The following is a 12,589-nucleotide window of genomic DNA, read 5'->3' on the forward strand; positions in this document are numbered from 1 at the left end:
GTTGCAACCAAGTTGAGACATCTAATGTACTCGAAAAATGGGCGTGGTTTCTGATATTACGTCCGTGGCGTGAGAAGTGACCTTGAACGATCAAAACATTTAGGAAATACGACGACTAAAAATCGAAAATTGCGTCCAGATTCGAATACTATTATACATCTTGATATTTTGTTCGACACTATCCTCGGTAATCTCGAATTAATTGCATTTACGCAATGTATATTATGTGCCGCTTTTCTCTCATGAAACGAAATAAATCGAAACACGAAGTTATACAGGTTATAATAACTTAACCAATAATTAGTGGAGGCAGCTTGAAATCTTTTTCGACGTCCCTGTTTTATCGATTCGGGATGTCCAGTGTCCAGTGACTGATAGCGCTGTACTTACTATTAAGATAGTTCGTAATTTTAATATGCTATATTCCATTTTATAATACCTTGGGTATTTAATTACATATGCTAGCTTTAGACGGCGAGATTTTCGAAAACGATCCGATACACGATCGATGTTTTTTTTTTTCGTGTCGGTTGATCGGTAATTGCATTATCGATAGAGTTGTGAATGAAATGGTTAAATTCTCGAATAGAATATCCAACTTTTATAACGTTATATTGAAAATAATATTAATTAAAATATGATAAATAAGAGTTGGTACATTTTGATCATAGAATGAAATGAAAGCGTGTATATTGATTTTTTGAATCGACCATTTCATATGCGACAATCTAATAATAATCATGTGAATGGAGCACGATAAAAAAAAGGTAAAAAAACAAGATATCTTTTTCTTCACAAACAGCAAGATTTTCTATGTGTATTCATATGGCAGGTCGTTTTCGAACGTCTTTAAGAAGAAATTGCCACGCTCGGGCGCTATCATTCTGTGATCCAATCAAAAAATTAATTAATTAATTAAATCTCATACCGAGAAAAAGTGAATAATGTTCTTTCGAGGAATCTTACTCTGTATATATATTGTATTATTATATATCTCTACCTTTTTTAAATTGGGACACCGTGTATTTATTAAGAAGAGAAAACTAGAAGAAAAAAAGGGAGGAGAGAAAAATAAAAAAAAAAAAAAAAAACAGCCAAAGAAATCATATGAATGAAAGAAGAAACAGTGAAGTGGTGTCTCCACTTTTTGCATTTTGCGCGATTCCAACTTTTTGTATGCTCTTGCAAAGCTGGAAGAGAATGAGAACGAGAAAAAGCGACAAAGTACGTATGAAAATATGAGAGAACAAGTTAAAGATAGAGAAAAGTGTAAATTGAGTTATGAGAAAAGTGAACTCAAAAAAAGAAAAAAAAATAAATAAAAATAAAAAATAAAAATAAAAAAGAAGAGAGAAAATTAAACGAAGCGATTTGGTTCGATTGAATGTTGAGTGAAAGTGCCTTTTGCGATGTGTTTCGTAATTCCGTGTAGCTTTTCGGTGTTGAAGGGAACCAATTGCTTTCGTTTAACTTAATACGTATAGCGTTTCCACTTGCGATGATCACGATGAAATTGGGAAATTGTATCGATAATATTTACCAAAGATTCAACGACGAAAGATGGAACGTTTAATTTTTCTAATTTTGTAAGTTTCGATCGATCGATACATCGATCGTTATGCATACTATTTTTTTTTTTTTTGTTACGATATATAAGATGTTTTATAACGAATGATACAAATGATATTTACGATTTAAAAAATTTTCTTTTATTACTTTGAAGCTTTCGAAGTTTTTGAAACATCCTATATATGTTTAAAAAATGAATCAGTAATTATCATAGTACGAATAATGTCTGGAATCTTCAAAGGATTTTAAGAAAAACGATTTAAAATTCCTTGAAAAATAATTTGAATAATTACTGGTTCGTATTTTTATATTTTTATCTTTAGAAATTATTTACTTGTTAAGATTAATGATTCAAATTGTAAATCGATTGATTTTATTCTTCCATTTCATTCCCTCGAAACTGAAAGGCTGAAACCGCAGATTAACTTTAAATCATAGGTATACTCCTGTACTTTTCTCGCGTTTATTTAAACGATCTATATGTACATCTATCTTCTTCGAAAGGTGGACTTACTCTATATATCGTATCAGATTGTAACGTTTTTTATCGCTGTACATTGTAATCGATTTTTAAACGCACGATCTCCCGTTAGGAATACGTTAGGAATGCGTATTCTTGTATGCATGTATATTCTACCATTGGAGGTTGGAGATGGCGTTGCAGTCGAAGGCGACGGGTTCCACGTTAATTTCAGGTATAAAGATATATCCTAAAATAAGCAGTACAATCACTTTTACGTAGTACTTTGTGCACATTTATAAAGTGAAAATTTTGAAACGAGGAAAAGAGGAAACGAAACTTGGTGATTTCGAGAATCTCTTCGAAAAATTAGTTAAAATATATGAAAAAATGAGAATTTTTGATTTTGTTTGCATTGTGGGAGAAATAACGATATGTCCGATGTACTTAAAATTTTATTTTTATTTTTATTAATCTATTTATAAATTATAAGTTATAATTGATGAAATAAGATCGATTTAATTGGAACATCCATACATTTTGTCAGAAATATTCCAATACACTTGAGTTTTTTCTTATACGGAATACTATAAATTTGTTTCATGTATATTTCTCGCTAAATATTTATATCATTTTTCTTGTTGCTTTTAGTTATTCATTTCTATTCTAGATATTAAAGAATTTATGTAATTTATGTAAATATTATGTATTTCTAGCTTTTAATTATATTTGAAAAAATTGTTATATTATCACGTTTCCACTTGTTTGCACATTTTGAACGATAAAAAAAAAAGAAAAATCTATAAAAAGCCAAGTGAAGAGAAAAATCACAATCGGCATGGGCAAGTACTCTTGGAAGAGGTCCTCGAACACGGCATATTCCGGAAGAAATTGCAAGGCCTTCGCGAAAATTCAATCGACCATTTTCTACGGCAATTTAAAAATCGAGGCTCGTAAAGAAAACTCTTGGGATTAATTAACGAACGTCGACGATATGTCATCCGTAAATGATTCTCAAGCTATAATTTCGAAAAGAATTCTCTCTGGTGATTCGATGCGAAATTTGTTGGACTTTAGATGTAAAATTTTAGCTTCGGTTATTTATATTATATTTGGCTAAAATATTTATATTAGTTTCCGAAATATTAATGAAAAATTTTCGGCATATATCGAAGGCTGTTTATATAGATATTACTAATACACTTACTATTGTTTCATTGCGCTATAGTGCTCTTATATTTATAAGGTATTCCATCTGTAATCTGATTCTCAAGAAATTGAACACAATTAATACATTATCTCGTTCAAAAAAAAATAAAATTTGTGAAAATATATTGGCAATTATTGTTACTTTCGAAGATTCCGTATATAAATATTAAGATAGAATTAAAAATTTATAATTTTTCATTCTGGAAATAATTGAAGGTTAAGATACCGAGATACTGAGATCGTCTGGCGACATGTCGCGACATCTACAGCGAAAATGCTTGAATTAATCGCTGTATGATTCGATATAAATTATACCGAAAAAATTTTCATCGATATCTATTTGGAAACTAAATGAATAAATATTTAAAAAATTTTATATTCGAGGTTCATCCTTTCTAATTCCAGAGGGCTTTTAATTGGAACTTTATTATATTTATTATCATCGATTCTTCGAACATCGTGAGTTTTGCTCAGAGGAGAACCTGATAATAAAACTCGTGTTTTATTTGCCGCGAGAATGGTCCCATAGGGACGATAATAGAGCGACGAGAAACTTCTTCGTTTATATCGATTCGATAAGTGGAAAAAAAAGGATGGAAAAAAAAGGCTTAGACCAACGAGGAATTCTCTCGAGGCATAGAATTTTGTTCTTTAGTAATAAGGAATCCGTCGTATCGCTGAGCAGATTTAAATATGCATCGCTGTTCTCCTTCGTTGGACGCGTTTCCAACTTGTGGACGAATCACAATTGGAAACGGACCTTTATAAACAGACGTGTGGTATGTTTACTTGTAAGGAAAAGTTTGAAGGAGGAAGGAATCGTAAATCAACAGGGGAAACGTATCACTTTTTCAAGCGGTGAAAATGTGCAATGTTCTGGTATTTTTCTCCTTTGTGTCTCTTCTTAAAATTTGTTGCCTAAAGAAGAAAATTATAACTTTTTTTTTACTTCAATTTTTAATTTATAATTACTTCATTAATTGTCGTTGTTATTAAAGAATGGATCGAAGAAAGCAAAAAAAAAAAAGAAAGCAAAATGCGAGCAAGTGAAAAATAATAGATGAGGATCTAAATTAAATAAGAAAACTCTCATAGTGTAATTATCGCATAGAATTATAAAAAAAATACGAGTTAAAAAAAAATTCTCTCTATTCTTTAAAACCGAGATCTTATCTAACAAGTTTCTATTATGAGAATGCACTTTGATGATTAAAAAAAAAATATGAATAAAAATTTGTTCTACTTGATATTACGAATATTTTCTCTTATATATGAATAAAATTAAATTAAAATTGATCGTGTTATTTCTTATGAATGAAAACGAACAGTACCTACGTAATCAAGCCAAAGAGTTATTTTCTTCTAAAGCAACGAATTTTGAATTGCGTGAACGGAGGAGATTATCAGAAGAGCAGAATCCAATTCGAAAAGAATTCGTCGTAATCTTATTCTATACTTATTGTAAGTACTTATTTAAGTTCTGTTAGATCATAAGATAAGTCATAAGAATTAAAAAGTACGTGTATGACCGACGACGACGACGACGATGATGATGATGTTGGGCAGCGACGATTCTTTATCATTGTTAGAATTATATATAGCTCTTGCATACATTATGTCTATTGCATACATACTTGCAATACATATTATTACCGCATATTATTATGAATTAGGAATTAATAAGCTTTCTTATGCCATTTCTCTATTGTACCACTTATATACACCTGATGCACGATTTTTCGAGAATAAATCTTTATGAAACGCTCCAGTCTTTGTAACTTGGCTGTTCTTTCTAGAATTTTTTATTTCTTTCTTTCTTTTTTTCTTTTTCTCATACCCTAATACGCTTAGTTAAAATCAGAAACCAAAATTGCAAAATTTTCGATCGAAAATTGTACGGATAAAGTTTACTTACGACAATTTATTTATATAATTTAAGAAGGTAGAATTATATACAAATATAGCAATCAATTATAAGTAACGAATAAATATTATTATTCGTAGAATTTTAAATAAATTTGTTATTTTAACTTTACACGAAATTTATAACTTATAATTAAATTTTTCGGCCCAAACTCTGGTTAAAATTTCGCGTTTCAGTTTGTCACGTATGTTATATAATACCATATACCTTGCTTTGAATATGAATTCGAAAATTAATTTAACGTCAAAATATATTAATATTAACTCTTCCAGGTATCCGGATAAAAATCTGATATAAGCTTGTCGACTGACGTGACAACGTTTAGATGTATTAAACGTTTTTTTTCTTTTTTTAGTATAAAAAAGTTAAAAGCATATTTTATGAAATATTCGTAACATCTTTCGGAAATGATGCAATAAAATTAAGAAAAAAGAATTATTATACGCAGCAAAATTCGTTTCATTCCATTCTCTTGAATTCAACTTGACTTGAATTAATCTGAACGAGATTTTTTAGGTTATACACATATTGGAATTTCCAACGTGAATCGTGTTTAAATAATAATCTTAAAATCAATTTTCCATGGAGAATGTTCGACGAAGGATTTAGAGCTTCTCGAGCATTTTGTATACCAGTGGTTCTCAATCACTAGTTGGCACAGTAGTTGGCCACAATTATCAAGAAGAAAAACGTGTTTTATCTGAAGAGTCATTATAATATTTTTAAACGACGATTTTTGATATTTTTTAAAATTTGTCTTAAAATTTATACAAGGAAAAGATGAGGATAATCGCAAGTTATTTGATTGTATCAGATTCGCAATTGTAAAAAGATTGAGAAACACTGCTCTATGCGAACGAAGACATGATCGAACGTGACGTTTCATGATTTCTTTATGTCCACAATCTTTGAAGTTTTCATTCATCTTTTCGTTTTTAGAAGAAATATGTTCCATCGAAGTAATTCTAGAATAAAGAATTTTTATCAGGAAAGCTCGTTTGATAGCAAGCTCTCAAAATCTCTTTAAAATCGTTAAAATTGTTTGAAAACAATTAATGAATTAACAATACGTATTATAATACATTATTAAATTTGTTAATACAATTCGATAAGATGTGGATTAATAATAATTTATTTATTTAATTAATAATCATAATCAAGGTAAATGTTCTGTATCTGATTAATTAATTCAAGGATAAAAAGATAGGAATTATTACTCAAGTTTAACGGCAAGAACGAAAATTAATTTTTTCCGAAACAATTAAATTTTTAATCTTTTTTAATTATTTCCTTCGTTACATTTTGTAATACTTTTTTTTTTTTTAATACATCTTTTTATAAAACGAATTATTTAAATAGAATATTAAATGGTTTATTTAGCTCTGTTTATTTGACATAATTTTTTTAAACTTAATTTACGTTTAAACGTGATAGCATTTATCGATCGTTTATAATTATTTTATAATGACATTTCAGTCTTATGATAGAATTTCAGACATTGATTTAACCTGAAACTTAATAATGAAGTAACAATTATTTAGCACACCACTTTGATCCTATCCTGATGTTACGTTACTTTGATGTTCTTCTCTATGTCATTCCTCTATGTCATCTATCTTATTAAACCAAATATCGAGTAACATAATAATTTTGTCAAGAGTATTCATAATTTAAGTTATTTCATCGAGACTAAAGTAAAATTAATTGCAACGTTTATAAAAAAAATTTAAAAATATTTAGAATCCTTTTTATAATACGACACGATATATTACAATTAAATCATAAGCCAAAAAAAATGATAAATTTATATTAATAACGACCATTTTCAATATTATTCAATTTCAATTTCATTTCCTGGCAATGAAATTTTAAATCGATAATAAATGTCGTTTAACGAATAAAATTTTCGTACAATCTTGTATTTATTAAACAATTAATAAGTAATTTTTTCAATCATTTCAAACATTGAAACATCAATTTTGTCTTTGAATAATTTGCTATATTAATGGATAATCCTCAATAATAATAACTATCCCTTCGAAAAGTCATTAATAAAAAATGTATTATTGCTCAATTCAATATTTAACAAATATTTATTTCATTTTTCTCATATTAATTCAAATGTAAAAATGGGATTTTAAAGCAGTCTTTGAATAATTTGCCTCGATACGTAATGGATAGTTTCATCGACATGCAACGAAAACTGAGAATCAGATACATCTACAAAGGTTATTTTTTCTTTTTCCATGATGTTTGCGCGCGATATGGATTTTTGCTCTACTGCGCAATGAGACAAATTCAACGACCTGGATAAAAAGTTGCTTCGTTCACCGACTCGTACTTTATTATCGGCCGAGCTAGAGCGAATATGCATGACATCCGATTCTGTAAGACGTTATATTTTTGGCACGAAATATTCAGAGAGAGAAGTTGTCTTTAACGAGGAAGATTTATGTCGAGAAGTGACTAGTTCCCAATTGCTTCCTGGTATTCTTTATCGCGTAAAATGTATTGCAATGGAATATTTCAGACAGTTATTTTTCGCATAATAATACATATTCGTGACATATTCTTCGTGTGCCAACCAATTTTATGTAAGGTTATCTTTTACAAATATGATAATTGATTGTATCAATTTGGCAAGTAAAACAGATTACTGGATATATCGATTAATTTGTTTAAAAATTAGAAAGGAAATATGAAATAATTAAATTATTGTATTACTATTAAATTGAATTATTATATTCTTTTGTGTCAACAAATTTTATGTAAGGTTATGTTTTACGAATGATAATTAATAATTGATTATATTCATATAATTTGACAGTTATTGGTGATTGATTTTTTTTAAAATTAAGAAAATACGAAATGATGAAATTGTTACATTTTTAAAATAATAATAAAGTTTCTTTTTTATCTATAAAAATTATTGCAATGATTTCTTTTTTAGAATATAGGAAATATTTTTCTGCGAGATTATTTATTTATTATTATTTTTTTTTTTAAAACAATGATTCAAATTATTCGAAAACTTTTAAATGACTAAATCAATAAGAGAAAAGAAATTTAATAATGCATTTGTATATATATTTATTATATATATATTTAACTAAATAAAAGTTTTATTGAATATAAAAGATAATACAAAAGAATGAATATTAAAAGATTGAAATTTTTATGAAAAAGAATTTTTTTCCCAAATATATAACAATATAATCCATATTTTAAAAATTGAAAGTAAAAATATAAATTAATGGAAACGATTCTATATAAATATATATATTTATTTTTATGTATATTTCTAATATTTTCCTATATTTTTTTATATTATAATATAATTTATAAAAAAATAAATTATAAAATTTAAAAAAATATTAATTATCGTATTATAAAAGTTATGAATAACCGAGAAAAATAGAGCATACGAAAATACTCGATAGAATAAATAAAAGGGTTAGTTTTCCCAATAATTTCAAACTGTTCGTGAAATTTGAGAAGAAAATGGATTCAACCTTTTTATCGATCTATATCGAAACGATCTAATAATATTTTTAAACGAAATTAAAAAAAAAAGGAAAAAAAATAAAATATATTATTTTACATTTCACATTTTCATTGCAACACTTTCAATCTCACACTGCGTTTATGGGATATTTATTTTTTTTATTTTTGAGAAAGGTATACGTTTCATGTCAAATATTTTCTTAAACGTTCCTGTGTAAAAATTTGATGGAAAAATATTTTGAATTTTACGACAAAACAACATGATTTTTAACACATAGAGGAAAAGTGAACAATGTAAAAGAGAGATTACTGAATAAAAATAAATATTTCGTGAAGAAACATTTCCGTTTTCCGAAACAAATATTACAGTTTAAAATAATAAATAATAATAATAAAAAAAAAAAGAATTTTGAATGAAAGAAAAAAGATTGAAACATTAACATTATTTGTCGAGAAAAAAAAAAAGAAAATAATGGGAATGTGAATGTTTTATAAAGAAAAGAGTATGCTAATCATTGAAAGCAATATTATAATTCATCGATATAATCTTATTATTAATTAAATAAATAATTAAGCTTGAGGATAAAGTATCTTTTATTAACTTATTCCTCTTTATAAACGGTCAAGATTTTTAAGCAACCGTCGATATCGAGTGGATATCATTGTTAAACAAGAATAAAGCTCGGATATCGATAACTTTGCGCCTAGATAATACCATGTAATACTATCTCGACGACCTACTCTAATCTCGGTTCTCCTCTGTTTAACAGCACTATCGAATTCCCATAAATTTTTTTTTTTTTCCTCTTCCTTCTCTGTCGGTCAATCACCAAAGGAAATAATTGCAAAATTCTTAAAAAAATATTAAAGATAAAATATTTAACAAAATAAACAATATCCAATGACTTATACCCTAATCTTCTCTGCTTAACAAAACAGAATTTCGAATTTCCATAAATTCTTTCCTTCTCATTTATTTTTTTCTTTTTCCAATCAGAAAGAATAATTGCAAAATCATCGAAAAATCTTAAAGATGGAAAGAACACAGTCCAGTGCTTTTGTTTAACGAAACGCTCAAATCTTTAATTTTTACCCTCTCGTTTCTTCTTTTTTTCTTTTTCCCGATCGATCGAAAAGAATAATTACGAAATTCTCGAAAGAAAATTTTTTCGAAGACGAAAAATAGTTTAAACACGAGGAGAAAGTCATTTTCCACAACTTGGATCCTTCTTTTTATTTATCGTTTCACAGGCGTTTAACAAAAATCCCCAGGATTTCTGGTAATGGAAGCATATATATATATATACAGCAGAGAAACGATTAAAAGCATCGCAACCTCGTTTTTAACGTCGATCCGCGCAACCCCATAGAACCCGGCTACGGTTCCAGCTAGCTGGTGAGCGACCAGGGCGAAAAGGGGGGCGGATGTAGTAACGTATCGACCGACGGGGTCATCTGGGGTCACTAAAGTTCATAGCGCGTCTCCTGGTTCACGAACTCGTCGAAAACGCGACCGCTATTACTACTGATAAACCATCATTTCGTCGAAATCGAAACTTTTACTTATTTTTTGTTTCAGTTCCTGCGAATTTCGATTAAATGTATATAATTTATATATTAATATATTTTTCGAGTGATCGATCGATGAATGTAACAGAATCATACATTTTGATCTGTGAAAAAAATTATTTATTAGTCGAATGATTTTTCGGATCAAAAGTTTTGAAATCGAAAATCTAACCTATTTTACAAGTTTTCGCGAATGATCGATATCATTCACGAATATCGAATACGTTTTTCGAAAGATCGATCGATGAATATAACAAAATGACCCATTTTGATTTGTGAAAGAAATTGTGAATCTTTATCTAGATTATTATTGGTGAAACAATTTTTCGAGTCAAAAAATTTTGAAATTGGAACTTTTATCTGTTCTCTGTTTCACGAGAATCACGATCGATATCACAGTATCGAATACATTTTTCGAGAAATCGATCGATGAATGTAATTCATTTTGATCTGTGAAAGCAATTATTTCTGTCTAGTGAATTATTGATTGTTCGAACGATTTTTCGAAATGGGATTGTTTCCAAGTCAAAATTTATTTGGTAGTTCTAGTACTAAACCATTTGTAACAAGGTTATTTGTTATTTAGAGGATATTTTAAATTTATATATATATTTGAAATTTTTATTATATTTGAAAAATTTGAAAGACAAGGGAAATGTAAAGACTAGGATATTGTGTTTTTTATTTTTCATACGATAAATTCTATAAAATTGAAGATATCTTCTATCTAGTGATTTTTTGTTTAGTAACTTTTTTTTAAGAAGTCAACTACCAAACTTACTATTTATATTTATTTGAAATAGAGCAAGTTCAATTTAAAAAATTTTGAATAACAAATATTCGAAATATAATTATATTTACATAAAAATAAATTAAATAAATTGTGTATACGTGAATCTTAATCAGATATTTCTGAGATATTTAATAAATTTTTTGGCGAGTACAGATAATTTACTATAATAAGATAATTGATTTGTTTGTTGTACAAATCAAACTTAATGTTAAAATAACAATTCGTTTGCGATACAGAACAGAGTTTAATTACATTGAGAGATATTCATTTGGTAGAATGTTGCAAGAGAATCGTATCTTGTTGTTGAATCCAATGTGTCTGACTAGTTACCAGTTATTCTACTGGCAACTGTGTTCTCATTGTAATCAAAGTAAACGAAAATGAGAAACAGTCGGGCTTGTACATATTTATAGATCTCTCTGCACTGTTAGAATTTATACTATAATGCAATGTTTCTAAATACATGTGAATTGTTCCTTTAAAAGTTATTTAAAGAAATAATTATTAAGACCCGATTATTGAGATTTTATTAAACTTTTTAAATAATTTTTTATACTATTTTTAATACAATAGAATATACTTGTAAATTAAAAATAAAAACAAAATATTTTTATAAATTTATAAATAAATATTTATTAAAAAATATTCATATAATCAAATAAAATAATATATGAAAAATAATTTTGTCTTTGATATATAGAATATGAAATTTATCAGATATTATATAAAATAATTTCTGTTATCATCATTATTCTCTGAATTATGATATATCATTTTTCATGCGTCATATGTGGAAGATAAAACGGTAAAATCTTGTGTAAACTTTGGGAATTGGAGCAAACAGATTCATCGACACGCGTCAGGTACTTTCACACTTGAAAAGAAGGGGTAGATGAATTATAGTATCGAACATAGAATTTTCTAGTGGGGCATATTCAATTTCTTTTGAAAAATATAAGAACATAATATATTTCTACTCAATTGGACTATCATTAGTTAAATAAAAATAAATCTATATTTTTAACGATAAATTTTAATAAGTTATTTATTTAAATTACTATATAAAATATTTCTTATATTATTACCTACTGCATAATTACTTAAATTATTTTTTATCTCTTTCTCGAGAATTTTAAATTCTAAAATAACGAGATGTTTCGAAAACTTTTTTTTTAATTTCGAAAATTTTCAAGATTTTGAATGAACCACAATATTAAAATATTTTTAACTCATAAACATTCATGGATTATTAATAGATATGTACAAAAAAATTCGAAATAAAAAACCTCGAAATCTTTCTAATTTTAAAATATTTCGAAATTTCAACTAATCTCTAATTTCCAACTGTTCAAAATAAAAATCTCTAAAAATTCAATGAATCAAAATTTCAAAAAAATAACTAAATAAATTCATAACCTTAAAAAAAAGATTGCAAAAAAAATATGAAAAATATCGTTTCTAGTTACTAATATTTAAAAAAATATTTAATTCTTGATTTTCAATCTTCCAAAGTAAAAATCTCAAGATTCAATCAATCGAGATTAAGAAAAAAAAAAAAAAA

At 27.1% G+C, this 12,589-nt stretch overlaps 1 protein-coding gene across 1 annotated transcript in view; it reads left to right on the forward strand.

Moving 5' to 3' along the window:
* The window catches only part of LOC102679614, a 53,607-nt gene that overhangs the window by 35,099 nt on the left and 5,919 nt on the right, over positions 1-12,589 (forward strand). The window lies entirely within an intron of this gene.

Source organism: Apis dorsata, unplaced genomic scaffold (assembly GCF_000469605.1).
Source record: "Apis dorsata unplaced genomic scaffold, Apis dorsata 1.3 scaffold_137, whole genome shotgun sequence".
Lineage (NCBI taxonomy): Eukaryota > Metazoa > Arthropoda > Insecta > Hymenoptera > Apidae > Apis > Apis dorsata.